This window comes from Asparagus officinalis, chromosome 1 (assembly GCF_001876935.1).
Source record: "Asparagus officinalis chromosome 1, Aspof.V1, whole genome shotgun sequence".
In the NCBI taxonomy this organism is placed as follows: Eukaryota; Viridiplantae; Streptophyta; class Magnoliopsida; order Asparagales; family Asparagaceae; genus Asparagus; species Asparagus officinalis.
This window is the reverse complement of record NC_033794.1, coordinates 19,791,001-19,803,429: the sequence shown is the minus strand read 5'-3', so window position 1 is coordinate 19,803,429 and position 12,429 is coordinate 19,791,001. Positions and strand designations below refer to the sequence as shown.

Sequence of the window (12,429 nt, the reverse complement as noted above, 5' to 3'; positions counted from 1 at the left end):
ATAGGTCAAAAGCTATCATTTCATTTAGCAAATTGAGTTACCAAGAGATAGAATAATGAGATCCACCCGTTTTGTTGTGACTAGCATGGTGGGTAATGGAGACTCTGTTTAGGATGGCAACGAACTAGATGATGGATGGGCATCCGGTCTGCTATGTGGCAGGAAAATTGAAAAGAGAGAAAACATGGGGGCAGATTGGGCGTTGTGGGAACAGAGGACAAAGGAAGGGTGAAGATTGTTGCTCTGAATTTGCTGCAGTAAACACAGAAGAATATTCAGGATTATTTATTTCATTTATTTATTTATTTTAGTGGGTGCGAGGACTACAGGATTAGAGAAAGTGACGAGGGTTTGGATGCAACAAAGAAAAGACAGATAAAGACAGAGAAGAGAAGTACTCACACCTTCAAGTGATAGAATTTGGCCCCACACCAGTATGCAACTCCCATGCATTCAATTGGTCTCACACAATATCCAGCTCACATGCATTTAACCATTGGGTTTTCTTATATTCAAATCAATCTCTTCATAATATTACAAGGTTAATTCAATCTTCAAATCTAATTAACTACTATTACATTATGCATAAACTCCCATGCACGCAGATGAGCTACTTTTTTAGGAGAAATGTTTAGAATTCAATGGTAGCTTTTTCTTTACAATGTAATTTTATATAGTTTAAATTAGATATTGTTTATAACTATAAACATTTGACCCTACCCTCCTCACCCAATAAAATCTTCTAGCTCCACACTGAAAGGTGAACCATATTCCCTCTTCAAATGGAGATTCCAAATTCAAATTTTCTTTTTGTAAGCAAAAGGAGGATTGTGAGTTAAACAGATGGAATATACAGAGTTGTTAGAAATTTCCACTATCCAAGCTTGTAATGCATTTCAGTTCATGATAAGAGATACTTCCCTTCTTGCACCAATGTGGTTCATTCTCACAAAATAAACAAATTTGAAGAAAAAGTCACTTATGATAAGCTATCTCAAATTATAAATAAGTACTAGACCCATCTGGGGAGATCACTTATATTCAACTAGGATCACAAGTTAAGAACTAGTCTAGTCTATATTAAAAGAAAACTCCAAATCCCCTTTTTTATAGAAATAGACAGGATGCACTGTATCATGGTCATTTAGTATTTTTGAATCATTAATTATTCCACATCCGGTTCTTGAATCTTAACTCTCCATTCAATCTCGGCCTTGCTTTCCTCGCTTACAATGGAGAGGGTGTTTACCACTTCATAGAATAACCTATCATGCTGTTAAACACAAAGGTTGATTTTTCTGAATTTTGCTAAGGAGTAGTTGAAGATTAGCGCTAGGGCTGAGCTCCTAAGTTCATTGGGTATTTGAGCAGCGTCATATTAAAAGAGTTAAGTATTTGAAGGAGTTGAGAAAAAACTTCATACAGAAGGTGATGATGAAGCGACTCTCTATTGTGCAGGATTTGGCTGCTGCAATAACAGTAATTGGCGATGGGAGGGATAGAAAGGAGCCGATGAGTGGGATGATGCTGACGGCGATTGTCTTTCACCATTGACCAGCACACACAAAAATCTAAATCTTGTTGATAGAGTGGGTTCTATTTGGGTTTGAGTTTTTGTTTGGATGATGGTTGTTTGGGCAGTGGTTGTTTGGCGGTGGGGGTGCAGGACGTTTAGGGAATTGTGGTTTTGTTTGGGTCTTTGTTTGTCAAGTGATTATTTGCAGTGGAGGGGAATAGAGGTGTTGGGGCAGGGGGAGGACAAAGTTTAGGGTTGAGAGCAAGGTTTTAAATGTCAGATATCGGGTTCATGTCGGATGGCTGAAATTCATGTCGAATAGCGGAAATCGGGGATATATCGGGGGACATTGACTAAATATCGGATTACCATATCGGATAGTGCGCATATGTATAATATCATGTCCTAAATATAATCTAAGCATTTATAAATTCAATATAAGCATACTTTATAAATTCTATAGACTAAACATATAAAATAAAAAAGTAAATAATATATGGATTTGGGTTCATAAATTCTTTCTATCGGGTTCATAAGAAACCCTTAAACATGAGAACGGGTCAAACGGGTTTGGGTATTTATCACTAAACCCAAACCCGATAACAAAAAACAGATCTAAAAAAACCATATCGGCCGATTTTTTAAAGCTTAAAAATAGGCCGATATGTCCGATATGACCCTGATATTTTCGATTTAGCCCTGAAAACCGATATACGAGTTAAAAACATCCATGTCGTGTCGGTCAAACCCTCAAACCGATATGTCGGACATGTCGGGCGACATTTAAAACCTTGGTTCTTCCTCTAACTGCTAGGAGCGCATCCTTTGACAAATATTTGAGCTCACGAAACCTAAAATCTTTCTTCTACCACTGACAAAATTAGTTGCACTGATACAGTCGTCCAATCACACTATGTCCAATCACAACAGTACACATTTATGCTTTCTTTAACCTTATAATCACTTTTGTGATTTTTATTTTCTATAAATGGCTAATCAATTATGATTGTTTTCATTTACTTGGAAGAATACATGTTTCTTTTCTTTCCCTTTCATGAATAGCGATATGTCTAATCTTTTACTAAAAGCAAAATTAGTAGAAACATTGTATAAGAATTGTACTTCAATGGCTGATTATTTTTCTATTTTTCTTTCTTATTTCATTTTTTAGTATCAAGTATTAACGACTAAGTGCCATATTTAAGATGGTCTAGATAGATTTGTAGCTTCATATTAATAAATGGACTTAATATCAACAAGACTAATTTAATTAACGTTTGTCTCAAGTTGAAATAGATGGCAGTGATTGGTGTTCTATCTCTTGTTCGTCACAGTTTTTTATCATTATGTCATGTTTATGGTCCGCTTGTTCAATTTTACCATGCTTTATATCTTTTCAAGTGATCTAGATTCAGTGACATAAATATCTGCACGTTGCACATTTTATCCAATGTCACATGAGAAGGGAAACATGGAAGCCTAAATAGATATATGTTTCGAGTTTATAACTTTGGTGACGCATAAAGGTATGCTATGATACATCAGCACATTGGGAAAATCAAACATAGCTTCTCTCAGTTTATGAGACACATAAAGGTCTCCTTAAAAAATTGTTGATGAACTTTGAAACACTTGACACATGGAAGCGTAAGTACCTGGATGCAAACAAAGAGGAAAATGTTCAACAAAAGCTACGTTTTTTCCACATTGAACAGAAAACTGACACTTGAAACAATCATTTTTCAAGCATTTGGTTGATTAGTTTGCGAGAAATACTCAAGATATCGAATTTAGAAGCTCAAGAAACAAAATTGTTTGCAAAACCCTAAACTGCGAGGGTATTGAGAACGAAGAAGTAAAATTGAAGAACTGCAAAAAAAATTTGAGATTAGGGCTCTCACCTTCAAGCGGAGCTCGTTGATTTTCGTCGCGAAAGGGTTTCGACTGAACTTCTGCCGATGCAGAGAGAGAGCAAAGGGTGGGGGGGGGGGGGGGAGGGCGGCGAAGACGGTTTTAGGGCTAGAAGGGGTACACAGGACAAAACGTTATACCAGCCCAGCCAACTAAATTTAGGCCTTGGGCTTTACGCAGGCCCAGCAACCAGGCCCCCAATCACGTAAATAAAAAGAAAGAAAAGAAAAGTCCTATTAAGGGCCATTTTATGGAAAATCATAGAAGGAAAACATATCTATTCATTTATACAAATAGGAGGATCAGAGAATTATTGTTCATCCAACAGTAAATTGAACAGTAGAGTATAATTGTAGCATGAATAGGCAATACTCTCTCCTCTCACCCGTCACTCCGCTACAATAATCCTCAATACCCCTCCAGTCTCTCTATCCCAACACTCAACACTCTTCTCTCTGTCCCCAATTCAAAATTTAAAAACCCCCCTCTTTTCTATGTAAAAAACCCTCTAGAAACCCCCATCCCACTATCTCTATATTCCAACCACAAAAACCCTCTCTTTCTTGAATCCATCTCTCTCCCCCCCCCCTCGAAATCCCCAATTTCTCGCTCTCTCGCCTCCCCAATCGAGCCGAGGATGAGGAGATGAAGCGAGGAGGAGCTCGAGGGCTCAGCGCCCGAGCAACGGAGGCGGAGGAAATGGCCACCTCAGCCCTCTTCTCTCCTTGCTCATCCGTCCACATTCGCTACGGCAAACACGTCGCCCCAGCTGCTCACTCTCTCGCTTCCCCAATCGAGCCGATGATGAGGAGATGAAGCGAGGAGGAGCTCGAGGGCTCAACGCCTGAGCAATGGAGGCAGGGGAAATGGTGAGCTCAGGCCCTCTTCTCTCCTTGCCCGAGCAACGAAGGTCGACAAAAGAAGGAAAAAGGTCGAAACTTTGAACCTCTTCTTATCTTTTGAATGCTTTGATTCCTGTCTGACTGCTTCAGGTGATTATAATATTCACAAGGGTTATGATTCATAAGGTGAGATCTTTTTGAGTTCTTTGATATACTTTGATGGGTACATGGGGAGCATCCGCTCTCTAAGATTTTCGTACACAGAGCTACAATGGCCCTTCATGATGCAGCTTATATCAAGGCTTCTCCTAACCTTCTCGGTTTGAAGGTATTCTTCAAAGATTGCTGCTTTTCTTCTCTTTTTGCCTTTAAACATTACATGTAGATGTTATTAATTGAAGAAGTTGGGAATAAAACAATAAAGCTGTTGATGAGGAAATTGCAATTGCCAATTTAGTGAGGTGATAATTTTTCTAGCACGCGTTGTAGGTTTTCCGTTGGTTTTGAAGTTGAGTGAATTTTCTACTTGATGACCTGACAAGTTCAATGCATTGTGTGATATGAGATGTGTATTCCTAAATCCGTTTAATGATTCTTTTTTCCCTCTTTGTGTTCCTAACTTTTATTTGGTTTTTTATAGGGTCAGACCACTGAATGGGTAAACTTGGAATATGGTCACTCAAATCCTTCAGATGAAGATTGGATTGGAGTTTTTTCTCCTGCAAAATTCAGGTTTCTGTTATTTTAAAATTTTTGGTTTATTTTGGAAAGCAACAGAGGACCAACAACTTACCGTATGACTTTTGAGAGATCCAATTGTGAATAAATAAATGCTTTATTTCATCACTGTTGTTTCTGTATGGTGGTAAAATTTTAACTTGATTTTTTTTCATTTAAGGGGGGGAAAATGTGCCTAAACATTTTACAAAATTGTTTCTATTGCTTATTAAGCTATTAACAATGTTATTATGATGATGATTAAAAGGCTTATTAAGCTACTTCTAAAAAAACATTAATATAGCTTGAAACATTAAGTTGTAGTCTGTGATTCAATAGACAAAAATGTCACTTCTTCTGTTTTTTATCTTTGCTTTTCTTAGTAGAAGTATCTGCAGAAAAAATAATGTTGTTGTGAATTAGACAGTGCTTGAATTCGACCGTGACTAACGTAGCTTTAATGGGTTTTGTTTGTTTATTAATTAGGGAGTGGAGAAGTTGATTACATTGAAGATCATAATGGGTGATATCAGAGCATCCACTCGGTTTGATTACAATTACGGAATGGTAATTTTATTTCTATGTTGGGTTTTAATTTTAAATGGATCTTTACATGTATTAATGCTCTCAAAAATGACCTCTATTGTGCTATTTTAATATCTTTTTGTTTAGATTTTTAAGTCTGAGAAATTTAGATGTTGACAATGTCTATTGGGTTACATTGGGATTATTATCACTTTCATCTCTATTCTAATCGAAAAGTTTAAAATGAGGCAAACTTTAGGGTGTTAGAGATAAAATCAGACTAAACTTTTCGGTATTTAAATGCAAAGAACTCATTTTAATTCATCTAATGTTGTATGATTGTTATGTTGTAATATCCACTGATTTGCATTTATATTTGTAAGTGGAAAAAACACAAATAAATGAAGAAAAATGAAAGAAAAAATTACAACAACACAGACTACTAGGATAAATGAATAAATGTTTTAAAAAAACTATGAATAATTTTTACATAATAGCTGTCTATATAGTAGCCTTGATAATACCGAACTTGGATTTTATATGTGATTTATACATGTCCAGTTTATACTTTTCTTCAAAAGATTACAAGTAAATATGTAAAAAATTTATAGATTACAAGTAATTGCAGGTTTAAAATGCAAGATGAATGAATAAATGTAATTTTTTTATGGATTATAATTGTATGATAATACCGAACTTGGATTACAAGTAAATGCAGATGTACTATACTTGGTCATAGTCAAAAGATATCTGGTGCATAAATGCAGATCTACAAATATGTAAAAAAAATTATGTAATTTTTTTTTATGGATTACAAATATATGATGTATATTTGTAGTTTTTTTATCATACATTCTGATAGAACAATTTTATGTATATTGAAGTTCTACTACAATCATCAATACATGTATAATCTATTACTATATACTAAAGGAGAAGTCTGGTGCATTTTAATTTGCCACTTGACAGCTAATTACAGATTTCACCTTTCATAATCTCTAATTATAAATTGTTTTATTACTTTTAATCGGCTTTCTCTCTTTTTATTCCTAATAAAATCCTTGAATATTTAATTTCCTTAAAAATTAATATTTATTTTATTTACGTTCAAATTTCACAATTATTACATAACAATCTGTTAAGAATGCATAAATTCCAACTTCATTGTTAGTTCCAATGAAGTTTCTTTTTGTATTGGTTTGTTCACAGCTTCTTGCATCTCTAATTCCTTTGGGGTTATGTTCAATAATCTCTCTTTCATGCATAAGTTAGTAATGCTAAAGGAGCATTCGTAGCAATTGCAACCTCTCACATTCCAAACGGATTAAACAGTGTCTCTAAGTGTTCATATTGGAACATTCATATTCATAGCAATAATCCCTTTTTTCTTCATTTACAATATACATTTGCAATTTATTAATGGTATTTTATAAGGAAAAAATTTTTCAAGCCAAAATGCATTAATAATTCATCAAGGTATCTTATAGATTTTTCGAGTTGTTATTGAGTATACAATAGATGCTGTAGCAATAGAAAGTAAAGGATTCAACACAACGGTAACAATTCAGACATCAATTATAAAGTTCTAGCTACAAGTTCCACCAATTTCATACCTTATGAGTTGTTATTGGAGTTTTAAAAAGATCCTATAAGTATGATATTCATTTTTTTTCATGATATGTTGGTATTAAATGAATTTTTTGTTGTTACATATTTCTTTTTTATTGAATAATCGTCTACCATAAATGTGATTTCTTTTGAGTTTGTTGTCTTTACGAATGTGATATGTACCTTTAGACACAAGAGAATGTAGGATCCTACACACTCCAACTTGGTCTAATTATTATATGAAAAGTCTCTATGTGCAGTGTGCATAATACTAGAAATTGTTAAAAAGAATCCAAGAACTTAAATCCTCAAAAGCTATTATGAATTACTTTGTTTCTTTATATACGTACAAGAACTCTCTATTTATATGTTTTATTAACAGAATAAAGTTGCTTCCTTCACTGATATTATACTTCAAAGTAACACGCCACTTTATATGAAATCTTAAAGTCTACTAATCATGCATGTCAAACCCCATCAATTATTTCATAACATGTGAAGATGTCCCTAAATGCATACAGATGTTGGACATTCAACCGAATATCTTTGAATTTCTCGATAGTACATTAAACATATAGAATACTGTTTAGGGTAATATAGTGTAACATAAAGTAACCATTTTTAGTTCTCAATAAAAGATATCAAAATTTAGCTATATTAGAAACTCACTTTCTCTTATATTGATGATATCAAAGAAATCGATGTTATTTGATATATTGTATTGTTGAGATTATAGCTTGCTACTGCAAGCAATATGAAGACTTACTATCGACGAAGTATTATTTTTTCTCTTAAAATTTGAATTTTGTGATATGAGTTTGTTTAAATTTCTTAAGATTATTGCATGGTGATCTTTATTTCAGAAGATATAGGAGGCTATTTTTTTACAACTAGAAGTATCACATACAGTGTAAAGATGTATGGAGATCTTTGTTTATAAACCAAAAATTTTGTTCAGAAGAAAGAGAAAGATGTAAAAAGTGAGAGGGATGGAAGAAATTTGTTATCAATAGTTATATATTGCTTGATTACATTATATCTAACACCTGATCTTTTGAACTTTCTTTAGGCATATAAAGATATTCATGCTCTTCAAGGAAGAGTTGGAAATATGCCATGAAGATCTCGAGAAGTTAAATTACCAAGTACTTACAAAGGTAAGTAGATAAACTTATAATCCTTGCTCTTTTTTATTCTTTCTCTGATTTGAAACTCAAGTTGAAGATTTTGCTAGGAATTGTATTTTTCTTTATTATTTATTATTTATTCTTTTTAATATGGACCATTAGCATTTTCTTGATTTAAGAGAAAAATGTGAATGTGAATATGTGTTTTTTGCTTTATTTAAGTTTTGTGAGTTCGTGGAGCTATCATGAATTATACAATACATGTTGCAGCTCCGATGGATTATAAAATATATGTTACAGCTATAGAATGAAAAGGATTGAGTAGGCCTGTGAGAATTTGATCATCAATTATGAACTTATAGCTGCAAGTTCTAACATAATTGTCAAAAATTTATGCTAATATTCAATCCTATTCCTAAATAAATAGACACATTTATACTGAAATTAAGATGGGCAAGAATGGTGATCTCATTGTAACTATTTTAGGCTCCTTTATTTTAATTTTTATTATTTCTAATTTAGTGGTTTGTAAATTCTAACATTTTTGTGCTAAACGATACTAAAACTTCATCATAGTCGAATTACTTAGACATGCTCAAAAGGAATTTTGTAGTGCACAAAATGTGAGTACGCTGAAAGAAGAATTAAAATTGAATTTGACAATTCAATTTACAATAATAAAAAGGTACAATTATCATGAAGTTACCTTATATTTTCATGTATCACAATGTCTAATATATTGATTTTAACTATTAAATGATGACTGTGAATAATTGAGTTTCCGTTGGTCGTATGCCAAGATTTTGTAGTATAAATAGAGTTGTTGAAAGGAAAGTCAAAACGTATCGACATGGAAATATATATAGTCATAACTCCTCATCCCATCGGAGTGACTGATCCTTAAAGAACTAAGGTTTTTACTCATTAATGTGGAAAATTTCTCTTTCAAAAACTAAGATTGTTCCTCATTAGTAGTTTCAATGCATTTTAATTCAAGAAGGTGCTGCAAATCATGTCCATGATTGTTCTCCTTTGTTTCTATCTTCAACATTGATTTAATTTCTTAATAGTAATACTTTTTGATCAATTTCATCAGTTATGAAGTTTGAATATCACAAAAAATTTATGTGCAATTTGATTGACTATGTCAGTTGTTTTTTTCCAACTCTCTCATGACAATCTCAATTGTTTCAACTCTTTATCCTTTAATATGTAGTCGAGCTTCTCAGAAATCAAAGACCTCACAAAAGCAATCCTCAGAAGAAAACCATGTAATAGGAGGAAGAAATATTGCTAATTATTTGGAGGTTTCATTTCATTTGTTATTGTATTCTTTTTGTTTACTAAGTATTAAAATCCTTTATATTCCATTTTTTCTTTTAGGAACCTTGAGCATATAAACTGATATATATGCCATAATTTTATATTCTTTTGCCATAATTTATGTGCTAATTTAATTCTGATACAAATGTTATTCCTTTTTTTGTTGGTCAGGTTTCAGTTTTTAGGCTTCATGGTCTTCTCATCAATCTAGCCGCATCCTTCTCAAATCAGGTTTATGTTGTTTTCCAAGTAGAAGTTGAAATTATAATGAATCGAATATTTAGATACCCATGGTTTCTTATTACTCTTAGAATAATAATATCATAACAACTTTTATTTAACTATGTTTTTAATTAACAACTATGTCTTTTAATGTTGTTCCTTTTCTAATATAATTCCTACATATATAAAATTTAAAAATTTAGATTTTCTTCTTTTGGCTTTAGCCTGTTCCTTGCAATTTGGTTGCATTAATAACTAAGTATATTCAGATCTATCTCTTTTATATTTTTCGACTAATGTTAAATGATTGCTGATGCCATGTATTATTGTAGAAAATGCAATCTCATTGGCAGTGTTCTTTGGAGCCATGACTTCGAAACCTGATGATGCAGTCTTTTATCCTTAATGACTTCAACTAACTCATTAGTTGCCACATTGTATGTCATCTTTAGGACAGTTAGATGTTTGTGTTTCGAGTCATCAATCTCCTAAGAATCAAAGTGTTATACTTTCAAGTTCAAGAATCAGAAACTCAACCATTACTCTCGATTAACTAGGCAATAAGTCACAATAGACACGTGTGCCTATCAGCACAAGGGAATAATTTATAGCAACTTCATGTACGTGTCATATGAAAAATTTGTTTAAACATAAAGTTTAATATGCTTTATAATTTTAATTGTACAATAATAATATGTAATTAAAACTAAGAGGAGGGGTGTTGCAAGTGCAATGATAGAAAAGAGTCGAGGGCCGTGCTTGGCACGGGGTACATACTAGTATCCATTAATGCACTGATTTTTGTACTGTCTGCACTGATATATAATATGATCTTTGTGATGATAGTTTAACTGTTTGTACAAATTTTTACTGTGTATGTGTATATTGGGCTGTTTGGTTGGGTGACAATGAAGCTACGAATATAAATACTTCCATGGGATTTATATCTTTCATGTTTAGTTTGCTAAACTGTAATTAGAAAACGAAGGTGCATTTATAATTTTTACAAGAAGGTTGTCACAAATATTGCGACCAATTTGATGAGAGCAAAATCTGTTATTTCTTAAATCTAAAAAAGAACTCTTTAATTTAAATCTAAAAAAGGTCATGCAGCTTCTACACTACCTATTGTCAACCAAACACCGGATTTATAATTTGAATACATTTTCTACAATAAAATTATAATAATCCAAATAACAAAAAAATTGCAGGCAACATTTATTGATATAACATTTGTTGCAATTCGTTTTGCGGCAAACCAAGCATTATGTGTCGTGTTCTCATTCCTCTTTATATATGATTCTCAACGGGAGACTCTAGAAAAAAAATATTTCTCACCAATGTGAGAAAATTGAGGATTGAAATTTGAGGGGTTTCAGGTTAAAGACAAATAATATCTTTATTAAATCAAAATTATAGGGAAGAGCTAGAACAATTTTACAACATATTGTTGCGGTATCCTATGTGTGTGTGTTTTTTTGTTTTTTTTGTTTTTTTGTTTTTTTGTTTTTTTTGGGGGGGAGGGGGGGGTGCACACTGAAACAAAAAAAAAGCTGGAATTAATATTTCAAATTAGAATCCATTCAGAACTCTAAAAACATTTTAAAAGTAGATTGTAAAAGCTTTTTCAAAAAAAATTCATGTTTGTTAAGTGTTTAAACCAAACTCTTGATTTGTTAGATTACAAATTTGATCGATTTTCATTAGAACATGTTAGATTTTAAGTTTGTAATGTGACGCCCCTGGGTTCACTCAAGGCTGCAGTCCAAGGTGAAACCAAGAATGTCAAACCTGCTATGCACCACACCTAGGAAGTTTCAACACGGGCATAGGTACGTCGAGCGAAATAATCCAAACAAGGAAACCCTCATGTATATACCTTATATCCCAAATTGAAAATCCCTAAGTACCAAACCCGGAGTCTAATACGTGAACAGAAATAAATAAAAGGGAAGACAACCCATCTCAGAACATAAATAGAGTATCATGTAGTGTCCCACGTCATAAAATGTCATGTCGTATTCTACATAAGTGTCATACCCAGTCTAGGTAGCTATCATGTCTTAACGGTATCAAAATGTCGTGTTCCAAAACTCAAATGTGTACCATGCTCAAGGTTCGGCAAAAATGTCCAACACATGGACTAAAAGTGATGCAGGTCCAACACATGGACTGAATAGAATACATGTCCAACACATGGACCAAGATGGTAAGTATCCAACACATGGATCAAAATAATGTATTGTCCAACACGTAGACTATAAATGAAGGAAATGTAATTATCACTAGCATACATGGAAAAATACACAAAATCTAAACCCGCACGCATCCCGATGTACATGTCTAAACTTATGTCAAAAGTCAACCAACATGTACAGATAAATCATTAACATGATAAGCTAGGGTCAGGTTATCGAGGCGACCCCGAAAGACAACCCAAACAGATCAAGAATCTGTAAAACAACTCATCAGTCGACTGATGTGTCGACTGATGACGTCAGTCGACTCATATGTCGACTGATGAAGCTCAGGCAGTATAGCCTCAGCTCACCAGTCGACAGACCAGTCAACCGAGAAGCTGAGAAAACACAACCAGCCCGTCAGTCGACTGATCAGTCGACTGATGACTGGAAATTTT

General features: G+C 33.4%; 1 protein-coding gene and 1 long non-coding RNA gene across 2 annotated transcripts in view; one reads left to right on the top strand and one right to left on the bottom strand.

Annotated features, from left to right (window-relative positions):
• Positions 1-3,495, bottom strand: part of LOC109820600 (leucine-rich repeat extensin-like protein 5) — a 32,879-nt gene extending 29,384 nt beyond the window's left edge. Inside the window, exon 1 of the mRNA XM_020386765.1 lies at positions 3,418-3,495. The gene's annotated coding sequence lies outside the window, so the exon portion shown is untranslated. The remainder of the gene's footprint in view (positions 1-3,417) is intronic.
• On the top strand, positions 4,960-9,548 carry LOC109840555. The gene is made up of 4 exons (XR_002246943.1): positions 4,960-5,001; positions 5,473-5,553; positions 8,189-8,276; positions 9,463-9,548. It is a non-coding gene; the product is annotated as an uncharacterized LOC109840555 (long non-coding RNA).